Raw genomic sequence first — 20,382 nt, 5'->3', positions numbered from 1 at the left:
CCCTCCTCTGTTATCATACACAAAGCAATCACGAAGGAATTACAGTATAAGCCATCAACCAAAGTCATTCACTCTCACAGAAAATCAATCACGATGACACAAAGTCAATTTAAATGCAAATGTACATTTTAGGGAAAAAAATTGACATATGACTGTACTCCAAGGAGTTGTAAAGTTGAGGGGTGAATAGCACAATGATGCCATCTTTTCCTGGAAGAAGACACTTCATTGTGTGTCACGTGTCCATGAATCATCATGGAAAACAGAAAACAGGATGGGCGACAAGAAAGTAAACATCATTCTCAAACAGAAAAGTCAGTGTTACATGTCACATGTCCAGACTGAAGCCAAGGATATCAAAGTAGGATTGATCCAAAATCACCTTCATTGATCCATTGTTGTTTCTCAAAGCCCATAGCTTCAAGCCTTTAAGCCCTTTTAAGAAGTTAACACACTCACTGAAAATGCACAGTTCATACACTAACAATTTCAATCCAGGAAAAAAAAAAAAGAGTTTCATGATTGATAGATTAATAAATAAATAAATAATGACTATAAAATCCTAGTTCCACATTCCCAGGCTGATAGATTGTGTAACCTGACGAGAGACTGGGCCATTTCAGTACTTGATCAACCTGAGCCAGACTAAACACAACTTTACCAGAGCCCAAAGTCTCCAGAAGAATTACTCTGACTTAATTGAAAATATAAACAATTTCTATATTTAAGATAGTGATAACTGGACAATAGGCTAAACTTCTCTGACAAATTAAAGGGTAGACATCTTTTTTACTTAAATAGTTAAAAGATAAAAACCCCTAGCCTCATCCTTTTCTTTCTGCCTTGGTGGTTTCATATTTTTATATAATCATGATTTTTACGTGAGGCAATTTGTTACAGGTAGAATCAAACAAATCCAACATGTTTAGAGAAGCAATTATGAAGAATGTAAACGGACAAACCCAAAAAGTGCATTATAAGTTGGCTAGACACTATTAATATCTTAATTTTTGAGTCTATGACACACTAATTCCTCTTAATATTAAAGTGATTAATAAGGAACATCATTTGTTTTTGACTCTGAATATGTCTTTCAGCACTGAAAATAAACACACCACATGAAATCACAGTCTGTTTTCACTCTTGGGAGCATGGTCAGGAGAAAGACCCTTCAGCAATTTACTATATCTAAGCGGACAAAGCTAAGCTGTTATTTTGAGAACATGTGGGAGGAACATCGGATTCAACCACAACTTTACTATTGTGATCGAACGCGCAATGAAGAAGTGGTGAAATCATACACATATTTCTCAAAGATAAAAAACATCCGTGACTTTATCTTTATCCAGAGTTGCTAGTTTAAAAAAAAAAAAAAAGAGTATCTTGCAATCTGATATGCATTTCACAATAAGAACCACACTCATATGTAACGAGCCTTTTGCGGTAGTTGTGTCCAGTAAAGATTGCATTACACTGATTAGTTGATACAATTAAAAAGTATTAAAAAGTATTTACCCTCACCACCTCTCTTTTGTGTGTTTAGAACAGAGGATGTTGCTACCAGCAATGCCAAGTAATTCAGCCAAACTATTTTATTAATTATAATATTGTTCCAAAATATAATGAGAGCTTTTGACTGCACTCTGATACTAATTACAACTGTAATTGACAAAAAAAAAGAGAAATAATTCAAAATAAATAAATAAATAAAATTAAAAGGTGCGATCATTTGCATACAAATGTGTTTTGCAAGATGTCTTTGTGTCTATCCCTTGAAATTCTGACACTGTAAAATTAATGAGGTCAAGAGGGCCTGCAGTTCATAGCTGGTGGTCTCACTGTCACGCTCGTAAAAATAAAGAGTGGCGCTCCCCCAAGCTGATTAATGAATTTGGATTGGTACCAGCTTGGCAAGGCCCTTTCACTCAACATTTGCTCTATATGTGGGTAAGTACTTTAGAAACAGGCACGCTCAGTTCTAGCGTTCAGTAGAATATGTTAATGGGTAAATGCAAAGCCTTTTAGAAAACACCACATCCTCAAAAACACTCCTGACATAAGAGCTAATGGGAGAAAATGTGAGATGTACCTCATCTTAGATACTGAAATCTAAAAACAATGCACCAGGGTCAAGCTGTGTTTAAAATTCAGTATAGTGACTGAAGGCCTATCAAATCCTCCAGGACCATGAGGATGAGAATAGCTTGTCTGCAATTATCCAACCTAAAGACAAGTAGGGATAAATTGGTCAGTACAACTGCTTCAGCAAACAAAAAGGGATTACACATCTTGCTCATGGGTTACCTCACTTAGCTAATTGACCACTCAGAAGCTCAGACTCTTTGTTTCATGATTCTAATCATGCATGATCTGTTCTCTAATCTTCCATTTGGAGAGCATAGTTGTGTTTCACTCCAGGCCTCATTGGGCCAGTAAACAGATCCTTACTATGCAGAGCTGACCCCAGGACTGAACTGTTCAACCAAATCAACACACATGGCAGTGCACTAGCTCGAGTCTCCCAGCCGAGAAGTTACAGCGCCTACTGGGCCCCAACAAGGATTAATGAGGTCCCACGGGTAGCCTCTTGATACTGCACATAACCTATCATGCGCACCTATTACACACCCACTTTTGGAACAACTACCATAGCATACAAACATTATATTAACTATATTAACAACAGCTCTACAGTTATTTCCATGTATCTACAGTATGTTAACAAGTTACATTGAATATTAAATGATTTAGAATCTAACCAAGACTTTGGAGTTATCATGTACAGGAACTCATGCATGTCAATGATCATGTTGGGCATATTGGAAAATATCAATGTGTAGAATGTTAGTGCTAGTGCTTGCGACAAAATGAATCAAATAGTGAGACGTATATCAGAAACTCCATGTTTCCATGTAAATGTTTACTATTCTGGCTTTTAATCGTTAAAAGATGCTTTGGTGCTCTTGGGGTGGGGTCTAAGGTAGCTTTTCCATAGACAGTGAAGCCAAGATGCATTGTTCGTTACTTTGGTACATTTAAGAATACCTATCACAATTGCTAACAAGCAGTGGAGTGTTCTCAAAAGAAGGTGTTGTGATGTTTTGAGTCTCTTGAGTGGTGATTTTATACTTTGTTATTAACTTGCTGGTGAGACTTAATGTTAGTGGGTAGAGACATATCCAGCTTGTTCTCTTCATAAAAGTGTCATCTACGTTTAGATTCGCTTTCATTGCACACATAGGGATTACATTCATAGAAATGTGTCAGCTGAATGAAAACTACTACGCGCACACATGTACAGCACATTATACAATCAATCACAGGTAATTTACATGTACTTGGTGAAAGGGGGGCATTTTTCAGCAAATTTGCATTTCTGCACAGTCTTCTTCTCCTTTCGGCTTTTCCCTTCAGGGGTCGCGACAGCAAATCAGCCTTCTCCATCTAACCCTTCTCCATCTATTCTCTGTATCCTCCTCTCTCACACCGACTACCTTCATATCCTCTCTCACTACGTCCATAAATCTTCCCTTTGGTCTTCCTCGAGTCCTCCTGCCTGGCAGAATATATTCACTATCCCTCCTCTGTACATGACCGAACCATCTCAGTCTGGTTTTCTCTGACCTTCTCCAAAACATCTAACGTGTACTGTTCCTCTGATAGACTCATTCCTGATCCTTTCCATTCTGGTCACTCCCAAAGAAAACCTTAGCATCTTCATCTCCGTGACCTTTAGCTCTTCCTCCTGTCTTTTCACATTTATGTACAGTACATTATGTTAAATTTCCCATTTTTTTATTTGCAAACTATGTATTCTTGTTTCATGGCCTCAAACATTATAAGAAAACTGTAAATAATGCATAGTTTTATGCGGTAAAATTATATTTGTATTTTAGAAATTCACTTATCTTTCATTCAGTTAAGACATACAATGCTCAGTTGTGTATGCATTTTTATCCAAAGAGAGAAGACCAACACATTTATTTGACATTAACCTTGACATCAAGAAAAACGAAAAGCGGTAAAAACATAATTTTCTCACATATACTAAGATGGTTTTTATCTCACACAATGAAAGCATACCATTTCATATCATTTTAAAATAGTATTGAAGGCTAAGACTAACAGATTAATTAAGCCTTTGTCATTTCAGCAATGTGGTAAACTGCTATGGTGTAAAGAAATAAAAAACAAGTTTTCTACCACCAGCTCATTGGCTGAGGATTTTTTTTTTCCTGTTATCTCTACTTTTAATAAAAAATAAACTAAATATCATGATATTGTGGACACAGTTTTTCCTAGAATTTTAAGGAATTCCTGTTAACCATTTACTAAGATGTTTATGTAGACAATGGAAAGAGTAATTATGGATAAACAAATGTGATTGATCGATAAAAATGAACAAAGGCTATATATATTGAATTCCCTGCAGCAGCCTGGTTGATGTATTTGCAATATTTACAACTGCCTTTCATTGAGGATTCATATTATAAAGGTTGGGATCTCTTCTAAATAGTGCTTTCATTTCTTTTTTTTTTTTTTTTTTTGACTGTAGCTTGAACATTCGGATGTTTTACACATTTCTTTTGAATGGGACAATCAATTTGAAGATGCTACATTTGACTGTGACAAATATTTCCACCTAGAATTTGCGATAACAGGGGTGTATCTTCCTGTCCGTCCCACTACGCTCACCGTGTCCCCTGCCTATCACGTGTCCTCCCTCATCTTCCGTGCCCTTCACTTCTGCATCCCAAGGGTCTCTTTTAACCTTATCCATGCACTAAAGCACAATACCCTTCATGGGACACAAAGCCAATGATACCGTACTCCTCTGTTCTATTCTTTACATTTGTCACTTTTATTCTAGTGCTCTTTGTTCAGCTTACCTCTGTATGCATGAGCTATCCCAAATAGAGCCTGCAATTGAAATGGAAATCGTCTCTGTATCCTAGTGACTTAAGGGCAATAACTTCGTATGCTCAGAGGCATAGCTGTCAGGTTTGTTGTTCCTTGGAGAATCTCATGGTCATGTCGCCTCTTTTTGTCAAAGTATTTTTAACATGAACATTGAACCAAGATGGTACGTACCATGTGATTCAACAGCAGTGGAATTCATGGGCGGACATGCAGGAATTGAAATGGGCCTGAAAATGATCAATGCAAAGTGAGACTCGAATAATGTTCTTGCCATATTGCCTTTACTGGGTCACCATCAATATTTCTCTTTTTTATTGCTAATGCAAGTCAAATGATTTATTGTTAGCATTATGCATTTCTAAATGGCTCAGAATTATCTGATCGGTTTCAGCTTTATCCTCATAAAAAATGTGTATCTCCAGTGTCTTTTTAAAAAGGAAAGGTGTCAATACTGAAAGAAGTGAACAAATCCTGAGAAACCTTGAAATGTTGAAGCAATACCAGGAAAAAAAAATGAAAAAAAAAACCTTTTCTCGCTGACTGAGACAAATGAAAAGTTTCCATGAGAACACAATCATAAGCAGCCCAAGGAAGGGATTGCACAACACACAATAGATGTGTATAATAGTTGCCACTTAAGTAGCATTACGAGTTTTTTGTTCCTTGAGAATGAGGACACCTTTAAGAGTGGACATTAAAGATTTCATTTTTTCACACTACATAATTTGTACAATGATAGCCAAAATACACCCTGAGGCAGTTACCTATGTACTGCAAATGATGAGTGTTGCTCTTGACCTCATATCCACTCCTGCCAAGGAAAAGAGCTCTGGAGACGCAAGATAACATTGAAGTCACACCGGTTTATCCTTCAATATCAACTCTGTAGATAAATTGTCCGTCCAGTGCGAAAAGCCATTGATCAATTCCACACAGTGGCCAAAGGGGTGTGTTAAATAAGAAATAAACCTTGATCGTAATGATCAGACCAACCTATCTTCCCAGCCCATCTCCTCCCCCACCCCTTTAAAGGTTCGAAGAAAGACAATTTCTAAAATCTGCACAATGACTCACAGGTAACACCGAAATGTATTAAATATATATACGCATAGCAAAGGAGCTGGTAGGAAAATGAATATTTCATATCACATAATTAATTTCCAGAAAATACTGGCAGGAAAGTGTCTTCCTGCCTGTCATCTGTGACAAATAAGAAGGCGGGAGGCTCAGGTAAGACAACACTGAAACCAACTATGCCTGCAGCACTGAGAGCAGAAGTCTTCACCATAATTGCTTGTAGTGTTGGAACCTGAGCAGAAATGCAATTAGGTTCTGGGTCTTTACTGAATATCAGACCTTTTTGATGTGACTACAAGTCACTCCGGTGAGCAATCTGTAGCTGTTGCTGGGTAATATCAATATAGGAGAAGCTAATATCAGGATATCCTCAGTGCTCAGCCAAAATTTGAGGGTCTTTCTAAAAATGAAATCCAAAAGGTGATTTTTAGCAAAGCCATGTCGAATCCAAAACCAAATATTTAAAAACAGTTTGTGCTGTGAGACACACAAAAGCATTTTTTTTTTTGCGTTTCAACTCTGGTCTTTTGCATCAGTCAAAAGGAAACTACAGACAAAGTCTATCAGATTGGCTAACTTAAATCCATGAAGTGCGGATAACTTGTCTTAGCATAGTAGAGCATCAACAAGTTAAAAATTACATTTGGTTGTGACTAGGGTAAAAACTAAACCTGTACAGCAATTAAACTTGTGCCAGCCACTCTTAGCCAAAGCATATATTCTCATTTTCTCTTACATTTCATTTAGAGTTCTCAGCATTGTATCTATTCCTCTGCAGAACTTGTCTTGCCCTCCAATTAAAAGACGTTCACACCAAAAAGTCTCCTATCTGATTGTCACAACCAGGGCGGACAAGGTAAGAACCTACATGCATAACTCAGACAGTTACAAATAAGAGCAGGTTTTCTAAAAATGTGCAAAGAAAAAAATAGATAATTAAAAAGAAAAAAAAAAATAGCAACAAGGAAAGTATCTGATGGCGAAAAAACCCAAACACCCCTTAGATGGCGGAAAATAGTCACCAAACCAAGAAGCCATAAAACAGCAATCCTGACTTTAACAGGGGACAGATACAGGTTAATGAACAAGATGAATTAGCACCAGGTGAAAGGAAGCAGTGAATTTAGACGCACACACACTCTGAAATTGGGAACGGTCAGGGTCAGACATAAATCAGAATGCAGGGAACAGGTATGTACACTCAGCAATGTGTACTAGCCATGACACTGTTTACCCAGGATGCTGTGAAACACACATTTATTGGAGAATTCATATTTTTGGGATTACATCAAGCAGCCAATTTCAGAAAAGGTGTCAGAAAACTGTTATTTCTCTTCCAGCAATAGGATACTCCAGCTTCCATGGGTCATGTTAATCATAATCTAAAATTACAGAGCTGATTTTGATAGGCTATGTCCTTTGTATAGATTGTGCAAAGACTTCTAATCTAATTTAATATTGAGAATATTCTGCTCCTGTCACACTCATTTCATCTTAGACTCTGGACAATCTAAATCTTTTGGCACACACCTGCTCTGTTAAAGGTCAGGTGTGGACTCACACTACAGACACAAGGCTCTCTGTCCCTTTCCCTCTCATGTTGTATTCAGGTGATACTGTGCACACACAGTCAACACAATCCAAACATGTTGGTTCCAAGAGAAACACACAGCTGTATGAACAGGTAAAGCAAAAAAATCAAAGTCTGGTCTTATCTTCCTCATTCACATTTTTCTCTTCATTGTCATGCCAGTTTGCACCTTTTATGAAAACAAACAAAATACCCAACAAAAAAAAAAAAACAATAACAGGGTATGAGCCCCGTGTTTGTTATTGCTTGTCTCTGAGGTTGGGTTTCAATGTGTGTGCACCAAAGAGAGCCAGATACCACACGGCTTGGTAGATCTGAACAGTGCCGTAACGGGCTATTTCCTGATACGTGAGCAGACATTTGTTGTTGATTCACAGTGAGCCGAGTGCGTGACCCAAAAACATATGGAACAAGTCGGTCTGCACTTACAAAGAATGCCCTGTTTTGCTGCATTTTGTAATCTCAACGATTAAAAGGATGAAGAAGGCCCATGAAATGCATCAGGTTGGAGCTGCATATTAAGTGGCGAGAGTGCTGGCTGACATGGACCGCTGGGAGATGGTCGACACTTTGCTTGTCCAATTATTGGCTCTTACTCAAATTGTTTGGTGAGAAGCATTCGACCTACTTCTGGACACAAAGCACCACTGCCCTGAATACAGAAAGGCTGGGGACCATGAGTGATGACAAGTACTATTAGGCTCCCTTGTCTTTAGCCTAGAAATTAACACATATAGACTACAATTATCACACACTGGGTAAGTTGCCTTACCCGGTGTGTGTTAATCGTAGTCCATATGTGTCAAACGCAAGATTAATGGGGTTCAACCTATATGGAATCTGTACCTCTTGAAGGAAAACTTGAGAAAATTAAATGTATTAATGGTAGTCCGACCTTCAGAAGGGGCTTCATGTTTAAGGACAGTCTGAGCGGCACTGGAGTTTATAAATGAGCTTCAAAAATGTCCAAGAGAAAGCAGTGGGAGTTCATTAATTACATAGATTTCTTTTTTTTTTTTTAGAAAGGTGTCATAAAAGATGCAAACAACAACTTACGCCATGCTGCACAATAGAGAAGGTGCATCGAAAGGCACCAAATAATTGATTAAGTATGAATTATCTCTTCACTCCCAGGGATTCTACACTACAGCTGTAATGAAATCAGCATTGGAATTTATAGCGCTTCGGTGTAGTGTGATAAATTTGCATACTGTGTAAATATTCATACTAAGGGAATCACTAGGTTTGTTGCATACAATGCATCTGGTGAATAAATTCAACAAAAACCTCTGGCAGAAATCCCCAATGCACAGTAACTGAGTAACTCTTCATTCCACAGCCCCAATCAATTTATAAAACTCCAAGTAACAACTATAAAATAAGTCCTCTGAATCGTCACTTTAATACAATTTTAATCACACTAGCTGGGATCTCATCAGTCACCTCCAGACATGCCTCTGCAGTTTTGCAACTGAGCCGCATGGAGAACAATTTCCTTATGGCTGGGACGGGGAAACTTTTTTCAGTTTATTCTTTTTATCTCCTCTTTTTCTTTAAAACAACTGTTATCTATTCGCTCTAAAAACAAGCATGAGGATCAAATCAAAATGAAATCTCTTTAGTAGAGCAGTGTTTATTAGACTTTGTAGAAACACATGCAACCAGTTACTTTTCCCCAGTTCCAGCTTAAACAGCCTACACACCCCTCCTATATTAACATCTGCAGATAAAATTGTTGTGCAGCAGGGTTTACTGATAAGTCTGTATTTATCTCTGAGCAAAAACTAACACCTTCAACTCAAGGCAGGAATATATTGTGTTTGTCAGCAGACTCAGTGAAGTTATTATTCAGTTCTTTGGTCGATTGTCCAGCGTAGTAAGAGGTAGAAGCGGTTGTCATAACTGTGTTCTGGGATAGTGTGTTGTTTTAAGAAGCGTCAGAGCTTATTGTAATCCTCCATGACACTCATGAGGCATTAAACAGTCATAAAAATTGACAAAAATGATCTCACTATTCAGGCAGACTTTGATTCATGAAACCATTTGAAATATTCCTGACAATACCTGGTTAATTTGGTTTGAGGTGCTTAGTTTAATATGCTCTAACACAAGAGGAGGCTTTACAAGCTGATCAGCCATTCATTAAAAATGAAGCATAATAAAATACAATTCACAAAACCATGAAACTAACACCTCCAACAAAAAGCACATCTTGCTTTCACTCCACACAGGTGCCGACTGAGATCACGCACCTCAAGCTGAAAACGCGACAAGCGCAAAACAACAAACTTGACAGGGAGAGAACAGGATTTATGGGCAGATTTCTCCCTCGGTGTTGTGTTTGCAGGGATTGCAGAAACTCACCCTCAGGCGCAACTCATGCCGTGCCGGTTGTGGAGAAAAGTTGGAATTTGTCTTGCTTTTGAAGAGGAAGGAGGTGTAACTCCGCTTCGCCGTTGGTCTGCGTGGAGAGTCTCTTCCCCTCCCGTGGATGCTGCTGCTGCTGCTGCTGCTGCTGCTCCTGCTGCTGCTGCGATCACACCCGCCCGCCTCCGGTTGGGGGAAAAAAAAAAAAAAGTAATAGCACTTTCTTCCTCTCCTCCTCCGTTTCCTCTTCTTCCTCCCCCTCCTCCTCCTCCTCCTTCAGCAGCACTACCACCACCTCCACACTACTACAAAGAACGGCTCAGAGAAAAGGAGGGGCCCTTTAGCAGTCAATGGGCTGAAGGAGACAAAAAAACCATGGCAACGCCGGAGATCCGTGCGCAACTTCCCCACGTTGTGACCGGGTTAAGGGCGCACCCCCTCCCAAACAGTGACAGTGACATTATTCCCATGCCCAGGCAGTAGCAGGTCTTTATGGGATGAGTCGTAGAATGGGAATAGATAGATGGATAAATGAATTAATTGATTGATAGATGGAGGGATGGATGAATTAATAGATGGATGGATGCACACATGGAAAATATTGCAGATGCGGTGTTGGTATCTGGTATTCTGCATTTAGATATTGAGCAAAGATAATTATGAGTTTGAAGTATGGCGATGACGATCCTAGTTTCATCATCGCAAAACGAACACAACTTTTTCTTCGAGTGATGAAAGTTGTAGTCAATGTCATACGGCTGATATGTGTAAACTTTATCTTGACATATTAATCCACACAGCGACTGAAGACACCCATGTTTCATTTATGGCCACTTTCGGATCCTACCTAAGAGCTATTTTTCTGCTGATTCTCATTCTGCCGCTTGCTCAGTGGGACCAGAGTATTGTATAGATAATGAGGGGTGATATTTAACATGTCTTTCTGAAAGTTTAATCTTTAATTTCTCCATTCTGCTCTTTCAGTTCATAAATAAATATAGAAATTAAACACAAACCTGCAAATACCAGATCTTGGGAAATAATCTCACATGGGAATTTCCCTAGGTGCGTTTAAACGTCACACCAGAGTTGTTCAGAAGTCATGATACTGAGGAGAAATTAGTTAAAACCCGCTGCACTTTACATCAGCTGTTATATTTTAGGTGCAATTTCATAATCAAGTTCTGCTAATTGCTAACACCGGATTAACAAAACAACAGCATTCAAGGCCATTAAGTTCCCTGATGTGACAGTTTTGAAGAATTGGAAGAGGTCAGATTTTGTAAGTTAACTGAACAACTCAAAGGACCAATAAGGTAAATATTAAATCTGGTTATTTATCGATTATTTGGCTCGTGACAGAGGTTGTCATATCAGAGACACAATCTACATGCAACCAGATACCAGCATAGAGAACATTTGTGTCACGCGCCAGTGCTGTCAGAAATGAATACATCAAAATTAATGACATGCTTTGCATATGACACACTGAAATACTTATATATGTGTGTGTGTTTGTGGAGTCCTTGGTTGCAAAAAAAAAAAATGTTGGAGTCAGTTAAGGAGTAATATTGTTGTAGATTTCAGTCATTTAGAAGTTACCATAGAAAAATTGTCAATTTTAGTCCTTAAATGTGACTTTTTTTTTTTTACAACTTTGTTAAAAAAATGTTTATAAACACATTGTCTCATGTATTAACCTGTAGCCTCTAATTTTTATCTCAGAGATGGGGCAGTGAATTGTACTTCACTGATGAATAATACAATTTGTAGAACATAAAAATTGATGAATTGTCAAAGCAGCAGGCATTTGTCCTCTGTTTAAAAAACAATGGATGTCTTGCTTTTTATTCAGTTCCTTTAGAAATGCAAATTTGATCTGGCTTTTTTGTCCACTTCAAGGCAACAGCAACAGTTATTTCTTGTAAAGTCTAGTTTCATGTCACTGGGTTGGTGATTAATATCTTTCTGTGCTTTTCATACTTTGATCAAATGCAAATGATAAGTAAGATTGAAACAATAAAAAAAAAATTTACTGCTCTTGACACAATCAAACAATGTAAGTCTCACAAGCCGGCAACTGTGTGGCTGTTTCATTAAATTGTTTAAACAGAGTTCACTTTGTTGTGAAATCCTCTTGTATATAAATAGAGTTCAGGCTTTTGTTCTCAAAGTCTGCAAGCATAGAGTGGCAAGCAATATAGGTATCTGTGATTTCATTGTCTCTGACAGCATCTGATCATTAAGAACTCTTTGCATCAGAGGAGCTTACAGTAAAGGTCAGTGAGTAATCAATTTACGCAATAAACCCTAGACGGGAACGGAGTAGGTCTCTAAACTAGAAATGATGAGGTGAGGAGATTTTATCACCATTCTCATAATGTTTAGAGGCTCACTTTAGTGCCATCTCTGACTCAGTGGCGCTTGTGTGTTTCACCCGAAGCCTACAAATCAAGTCTCTTTGCTGAGGGTATTTCTTTAGAAATGACATATAGTGCTTCTACTCCTTTTCATTAACAGTCATTATCACTTAACAGTCATGTATGTTTTTTATTTGAAAAGAAAATGCAAATTAACTCCTTTATGATATCTGGATATTTTTTCATTGATTGCCTATTGGACTGGAGTTTTGTGCATTAACCAAAGGTCAGTCTCAGCTGCACTGCTGAAACTAGGAAGGTTCGGATAAAGTCACCTTTAACTTTGCCTGCCCAAATTGCCATGAGATTCTGCACGATTTCAAAGTCTACAATAAGCCAAAATAAATCACAAATGAATATAGGTGACTTAGCTAGACACGCACACATTTATATATAAATTCATATACGCAAAAAGCATGACCACTCTTTCTCTAGCAAAAGGTAGGAGTCATGCACAACACAACAACAGAACTCAAAATTGTATCACTGCCCTCTCTATTGTGCCCATGTCTTTATCCAACTGGCACTGTAGCGGGGAAGCAAAGGTTTCTCTTTTACACAAAGAAAGGAAATGAACAGATTGACTTGAATCCAAATAACTTAATTAAGGGTATCATAATCACTGTGAATGGATTACTCAAGGGCTTGACTGGGCAATAAATGTAACAAGACACCTTTGTGAAGTGATCCATGCCATTGTGAGTGCTATTATTGAACCAAATTAAATTTTGTGGAACTTCTGTTTCCTTCTTTCGGCAGACTTTCTCATCTCAAAGTGTTTAATTTTATACAGTGGGTTAAGGTGCATGTCTCAGTTTACAATACCATCCTTATAGATTCATGGAGCCAAAAAACAAACAGAAGGGATCAGTGATAAATTAAATATTGTTCCAAAGTAGAAAAATTACAAATTCACGTTAAAGTCACGTTAATTTATTGACTCAAATAGTTTTATTTACTTTTGTGATTAATAGCAAGTAGAAAAGTATTCTTTTCATTAAATCCAAAATGCAAGGGGGCCCACATGCATTGTTTTACTTTACATATATTTTTAATAGAAATTGCAACAACACTGCATTATTTATTAGTATCACTTGGATTTGACCTCATATTGATAATTATAAAGATAATAGAATGAATAAATATAGTATATAGGCATTTTATAAAATTCAGTAGGGCTTTTCTTAATCTAAATAAATACAATTAGATATGGGATGTAAACTTGATATTATTAGATATATCTGTCTGCGAAGGATACATTTTTTGATACATCTTGCATGTGACATGTTGTCACACAACTGGACTAAAATTACAGCAGGGAAGGAAACCCAAGATATGAAATTGAAAGAGCTCCTTGACAAGGCAAGCCCTCATTAGGTGCCAGTGAATGCGATATTTCCAATGGAGACTGAGAGAGGGGGAAAGAATGAGCTGGTGTCGTGAACAAGGGCCTGAAAACAGAGGGTACCTCTGTCAAAGATGTCAAAGTTCACACACAGAGCATGAATGAACGCTCCCCCTATTGCTGTGCTTCCGTCTTGTTTTCTGATGCTTACTCCGTCTCTCCCTCTCGCTCTCTCACCTTCTGTATCATAGAACATCACTGTGGGGCAGAAATCCCTTTATTGAAGTCTGCAGGGCTGCATAATGAGAATAAATGAGCTGGAAGTAAATATGCAGGCTGGGAGATGCCTTTCTGGCTATACCAGGCAGCTTATAGGCTTTCATCAAAAATTAAGATGTTTAGCCAAATGACCATGAAAACACAGTGAAATGTCTTATTCGTGTGAATCAAAACTCAAACCAGTCACTTATACTCACAATAGACAATGTCTATCCCAATTTGTAACACTCAAGTCAATTGGTTTAAGCATACGTTTATGCTTCATAATGACATTTCACATGTTGATACATTTTCCTGAATTTTTTTTATTTTTTTTTATTAAGCAACAGCTGATGTTGAACTTTGCACTTAAGACCAAATCCTTTTCTTGCCAGGAATGGCAAATGAAAGGTTAAATATAGTAACACCATCCCTCATTAAGTAGGTGTCAAAAGCATCCTAACACTCTTCAGAATCACACCCCCATCCGCATACTGACATTCAAATATGCCTCTGCTAATTGATTCTACCGAATTATGGTCCCAGAACACAGGATACAATATATATATATATATATATATATATATATATAAAATACTTGATAATTGATACCAATGAGAGAGAAAAAAAAAACATCAGATGTTTTTCTGAATTTATTTTTTCCTCAATGGTTTCTCTGCATGAACAGTTTTTTTTTTTTACATATGCTTACAGGCTTAAGCAAGCATGCTAATTTGGAAAAGAATGCATGGACAAACCTTAAATTACCATACAAATATTGCAAATCTACATGAAGATGATCAATATTCATGTTTTAAAGTTCTTGTATTTCCTGATATAAATAAAGGAGATGGTCTATATCTGACGGTAGTGAATAAACCCTTGGCTCCTTGTGCGGGTCCCTCAGATAAATGCAAAGGTTTGCACCAGGAAGGGCATGCAGCGTAAAACTTCTGCCAAAACTAAATATGTGAGACGAACAGAAAATAACCGGCATTTCATTCAATGAAAAAAAAAAATTATTTTACCCCTCCGGGCAATTGCTACATACACAGCAATTTGGTCAAGGTTAACAAGGTTAACAACAACTGACATTGGTGTTGATAATCTACAGGGCAACAGTGGAAATTAGGCCACTGTGGGTGGAAGGAGAAAGGTGTGTTTCTTTGCAGAGAGAGAAGAGCACAGGTAAGAGTCTGGGATTGAGTATAGGGACACTGAATATTGGGACAATGACAGGAAAAGTTAGAGTTCGTTGATGTGCAGAAAATAATTAATAGGATATATTGTTTGTCCAGAAGATCAGTTGGAAATGTGGGCAGGCAAGAAGCTCAAGAACAGGATAGCATGCTGTCATGGAAAGTTGAAGATTTGCATAGAGGTTATCAATTATTTTTATTAGCAACATCTGCATTTTGCCTTTCATGACATAGCATTGTGACATTTGAAAGAAAAAGACTGCAGAGGATGAATATGATAATTACTACACAATTCAAAAGGTATATGAAAAGCTACTAGACTGACAATTTGCAGGCTCCATCTCTGACATGAATTCCAATTTAAATTTCAGTGTTACAGCTGTGCTTTTTCTATGCTGAATCAAGTCAAAATATCTATAAATGTTTTGCCAGATGTAAAAAATGAATAAATAAAAGAAGCCATGACAAAAAAAAAATATATCCTTACACCTGGATTTATCTGGTACTTTATATGTGTGTGTGTGTGTGTGTACATCTCATGATCTCAAGCCCATCCTATACTGTATAATGTCTTGGCTGATGTATCAGGTTTGTATCAGCTATAGTAAGGCTAATAGCTGTAATAATACTGGGAAAATGAGACTTTCTCCTTCCAGGGGCTGGATGGGTTGTTGACCACCAGATCACCATGTATACTTGGACCATGATCAACTCTGGTTTGGCAATTGTTCCAGATTCTTGTTTGCCTGCAAGGGTTTGTTCAACTGAATATGAGCTACCTACATCCTCCCTCAACAACATACAACACTTGTATAATAACTGGTCTACCCTCATCAATCAAGGCCAACGCTGACTTGCAATACTATTTACTTAAATCCCCTGAGCCAACAGTGAGTCCATGTAGAATTCAAGAATTATAATTCTTCTTGCTGTAGCATAAAAAAGCTGCAGTTGTACCAGTGGACTTGTCCATTGGGGACAAGGTAGTCTTTCATTCTGACAATGTGATTTGTATAATATAACAGTGTGAGAGAGCAGTTACTTTGACCTGACAACTAGTGGAAAAAGTCATTTTTGCTCACACCACCAATATCCAACCACAAGTTGAGGATGCTGAAAGATAACTCAACTGGAAAATGTTGCGTCTAACCATCAGCTTTATCAATCGCCGAGTTCAAAATTCAAATGAAAACATTAATTGTTCCCATTTTCCTCAGGTAGAGTACTCATGAAGATTCTCAGCAATATGGGCTGTCATTTATACTGAAGGCTCCACTGCCAAATTCTATCATGGGCAAAGAAAAAATCTTTGCTTTGATTTATTGACTAATGGTGTTCTGTAAAGACCTCCAGTGGCTCACTTCTTCCCTGGGAAGGAGAGGAAGAGAAATCAAAAGATTTCTCCCCATTTTTTTTTTTTTGTGTTAAGAGTATGTGATTAACATCTGTAGCTTCCCTGTGGCTCCAGATGAGAAGCCTTGCAGCATGTTCCTGCATCACGCAGGAAGCGCTTGAGGCACGGTTATAGATGCGCTATGTAATTAATAAAAGCTGCTGGATGGGGGAGGGCCTTGGTGCCTTCTCCAGAAACGATGCTTTGCAAATGCCTTTGCGAAATAATTTACCGATAGGATGGAAAAAAAGGGAGGATCCTCACTCTTAATAAAGGCTGGGAGGCTCTGTGGTGTCTGCACAAGGACTGAAGGGATGGGCTCACAGAATACATGCTGTTTCCATAGCAATCCACATATCACAGGAATAAAAACTCAGATGGTAGACTCAAAATGGCTGTCAGTCACTTCAAGATAAATAAGTGCCCTTCATTTTCATCAGAAAATAATATAAACAAACCCATTAGACAGGATGAAGTACATTATCAGATATGAACTGGTGTTAAGAGTGTGTATGAGAAAATGTATGTGTTGCTGCAAAGCCTTTTGAAGCCACCATGAAAACCATGAATAACTGTAACACAGGATGAGTACTGTTATGATCCAAAAGGCAAACCTTGGCAGTGTAAGCTGAATTTGTAGGTTATCAAACATCCATTTAAACCACCAAGAAAAAGACATCCATGTTCATAATATATTTTACACTCAGAGCATATTTTCTTTTTGAAACATAAAATGTAATTGACCATGCTTGCTTTTGAAAGTGAATCAGTGCAGCAAGAAAAGATATGCTCGAATCACTACTTTTTCCCATGAAGGAATTTACCATCAGATAATTGAATTTCTATATGGTTGAATACAACACAATGGCTGCGTGATCATGCGTATAATTGTTTCCCTGGTTATATACAGGCTTAGGGGGCGACATGTACGGTTACATTAGAGCCCACGATTATGCACGACACTGGATGTATGTTTGTTTATTATGTGTGTAAATGCGTGCTGAAGAGCAACAACAGTCTCAACCAGCTGATAAGGAAGATGTCATACAGCAGCATTATTATACATCTCATGCACTGACCAGCCTGCAGGCTGGGAGATCATTCTTAGGTGCGGTTTTAATAAATGAATGAGCCGCCATTCGGACACCTTGCACTCTCAGGTAGGGTAGGGATGTGGGTGATGGCATATGAAGGTAATGGAATTGGGCTCATGGGATAACAGGGGTGTTATTTTGTCTCTTTCAATTAAGAGTCGTCATGAGCCTTATTATGAGGAGCAAGTAATGTGCCTGGTAATGGGAAGAATATTGTCCTTGAGGGAACAGAAGGAATCGATTGATAATAACTAGAGGAGTGGTTTTAAAGGAGTATACCAAGAAAAAAAAAAAAAAAAAAAAATCAATGAAGTTAGATCAATAGTCAAGATTTTGGCCCTGGTGGTAATTAAGCCCAAACAATGGCAATTAATACAAGTAATCTATAATGTTTAAAATTCTTAAAAAAATGTTTGCAAAATCTTACAATTTCCCAAAGCTGAAAATATCAAAATATGAAATATGCAAGCACTCAACAAAAGTTTAGAATAATGAGATGTTGCATGTTTACAACATCAGACTTAAGCTAAAACATATAGCTCTGCAGGTTAAGAATACACATCCTATGGGAACTTTCTGTTTTCTGTCCCATATATGCTGCATGACTTCCAAATAGAACAGAGTCTAAACAGGATGAACACATTTTGAAACAAATAGCTATCCACAACACATGCGTGACTGTTTTTTTTAAGAGGAAATTAAAGACAGGTCTTCTGAATGATTTAACAGCAGTCTGGAAATTCACATGCAAAGCTCTTTGTTCTTTAATGAAAACAAAATTCAGTGTTACAACTAATGTCGTTAGACTTACCATTTTGTTCTGAGTGGTCCCACAATGCAATTTACTGGATAGCAGAGATGAGATCTAAAGGAAAAAGAAGCCCGGTCTATTTTTGCAATAGCAAGCGACTATTACAGTATATGTTTCTATGTATCCGCTGGGCTTTTCACTCAATATTTAACATGGTGTGTGTGGGACACACAGCCTCAGACAGTCGTCATCCGAACACATTTTAATTCAGGTTGTTATGCTCACTGGTTGTGATGCTCAAGGTCCTTGCAAATGCCCTATTTTGAGTGTTTACGTGTAAAATGCGGAATTTGCAATCCATGTCTGAAGTGTAGCGATTTTCATCGTTTTTTGGGATTTATTTTTATTTTATTGTTTTAGCAAATTCATTCAGTGATGATGATTCTTTCCAGTCTGTCCCTTAAACCTCTTTTTATTATTATAAAAATGATTATTATGATTTTATGTAGTACATTGCTGCATCATAATGTTAATATAAAATTGACATATTACACATATTGTCCTCTGTCTATAGCACACAGAGGAAATCAGGTGTCTGTTCTAAACACTTAAGCTTTGTTTGGAGGAGGTGATGTCTGCAACACTCAAGTTCATTTTGCAACAGGCTCTTGAATTGGCTGTTTCCTGTCTGTGCAGTTGCACAAGACATCCAAGATCTTGTTACTTGCCTAATGCAGATACATGATCTAAACCACTGATGGGTCAGCATGTTACACAGAGAAAGGGGATCACAGAGGGGCCAGAAGCAGGGTTAATCTGGGACTGTTTGACGTCACTTTGACAGAGACCAGACAGAGAGGGTTACATTGTTGTTAGGAGGAGGTGGACTACAGTGACAGGCCAAACACATCACCTATCTTTTTTTTTTTTTTTAACGGTAATTTCCTTGACATTAATATTTTGACTGTCTTACCTTGTGCTCGTTAATAATCATACATGTTATTGATATGATTCCCTAATAATCTATTGCATTTATTAATTATTTCTGTAGTACTGCAATGAAATGTCCTGAACTCATGAGGGATTAGAGGATAAAGAATAATAGGTTTATAAAATATATTAAAAACATACAAAATAAAAATAATAAAAATAATATGTGTACAGTGTACACAGACATCTATCTACCAACCCATCTATCTACATAGATAGATATCCTTTTTGATTACTTTAAAAAGAGAGGTCTACTTTTGTTACCATGGAGATGGAGGCTACATGGAACTCATGAAGTCAGTTAAAATCTGGTTGCATCCAATTAAGCGTTGTCTGGCAACACTGTATGGTTGATTTTTTCCTTTTTTAATCCTCCCCAATCCCAAAGAATCAATCTCACAAGTATTGATGAATGTCTTTCAAGCAGTTTGCTTGAACGGGCAAAGGTTAGTTAACAATTCCTACATCAATGACTTGTCATCAGTATGAAACTTCATGACTCCAGAGTCCATTTAAATGCTTTAATACAGCTTTTGTAGATCTCATAGGGGGTGTTATCTGGACGGACTGCAAGCATTTGTCTCCATTCACTTCGCAAGAGCCAAAAGGTGCTGGGGGCTGGGGATGGCCACAAAAGAGCCTACTGATAAATCTGTCGACCCAACAAAGTCCTCACAAATCTGTGTTTGCTGCAAAGTCCTCCCAAGACACAGGCACACACACTTAGCTTGGCTTGATTTGCATGAGCCTCCAAAAATACACAGTAGAAGTTGTTGCTTTTTTGTCTTTGAGCTCTTTTGTGTCTCTGTGTATCAAGGGTGGAGCATCAGCGATGAGAAACACAAGCACTGCACTAATCCCCAGACACATGAACAACTGATATTGGAATGTGAATTCATAACAGAATTAATGCAGTTGTAATGAAATGCAATTGCGGCTCACCAAATGGGGGGTAGAACTTATTGTTAGTGCCGAAC

At 37.7% G+C, this 20,382-nt stretch overlaps 1 protein-coding gene across 5 annotated transcripts in view; it reads right to left on the bottom strand.

Moving 5' to 3' along the window:
• The window catches only part of chl1b (cell adhesion molecule L1-like b), a 63,703-nt gene extending 53,534 nt beyond the window's left edge, over window positions 1–10,169 (bottom strand). For all 5 annotated transcript variants that reach the window (XM_086167879.1, XM_086167880.1, XM_086167881.1 and 2 more), the window contains exon 1: window positions 9,953–10,169. The gene's annotated coding sequence lies outside the window, so the exon portion shown is untranslated. The remainder of the gene's footprint in view (window positions 1–9,952) is intronic.
• Between the last annotated feature and the right edge of the window lie 10,213 nt (window positions 10,170–20,382).

Source organism: Fistularia commersonii, chromosome 21, assembly GCF_037954325.1.
Source record: "Fistularia commersonii isolate RoL2024-O1a breed Wild chromosome 21, RoL_Fcom_v1.0, whole genome shotgun sequence".
NCBI classification, from domain to species: Eukaryota; Metazoa; Chordata; class Actinopteri; order Syngnathiformes; family Fistulariidae; genus Fistularia; species Fistularia commersonii.
Note: the sequence above shows the minus strand (reverse complement) of the source record. Positions and strands in the feature narration are given on the sequence as shown.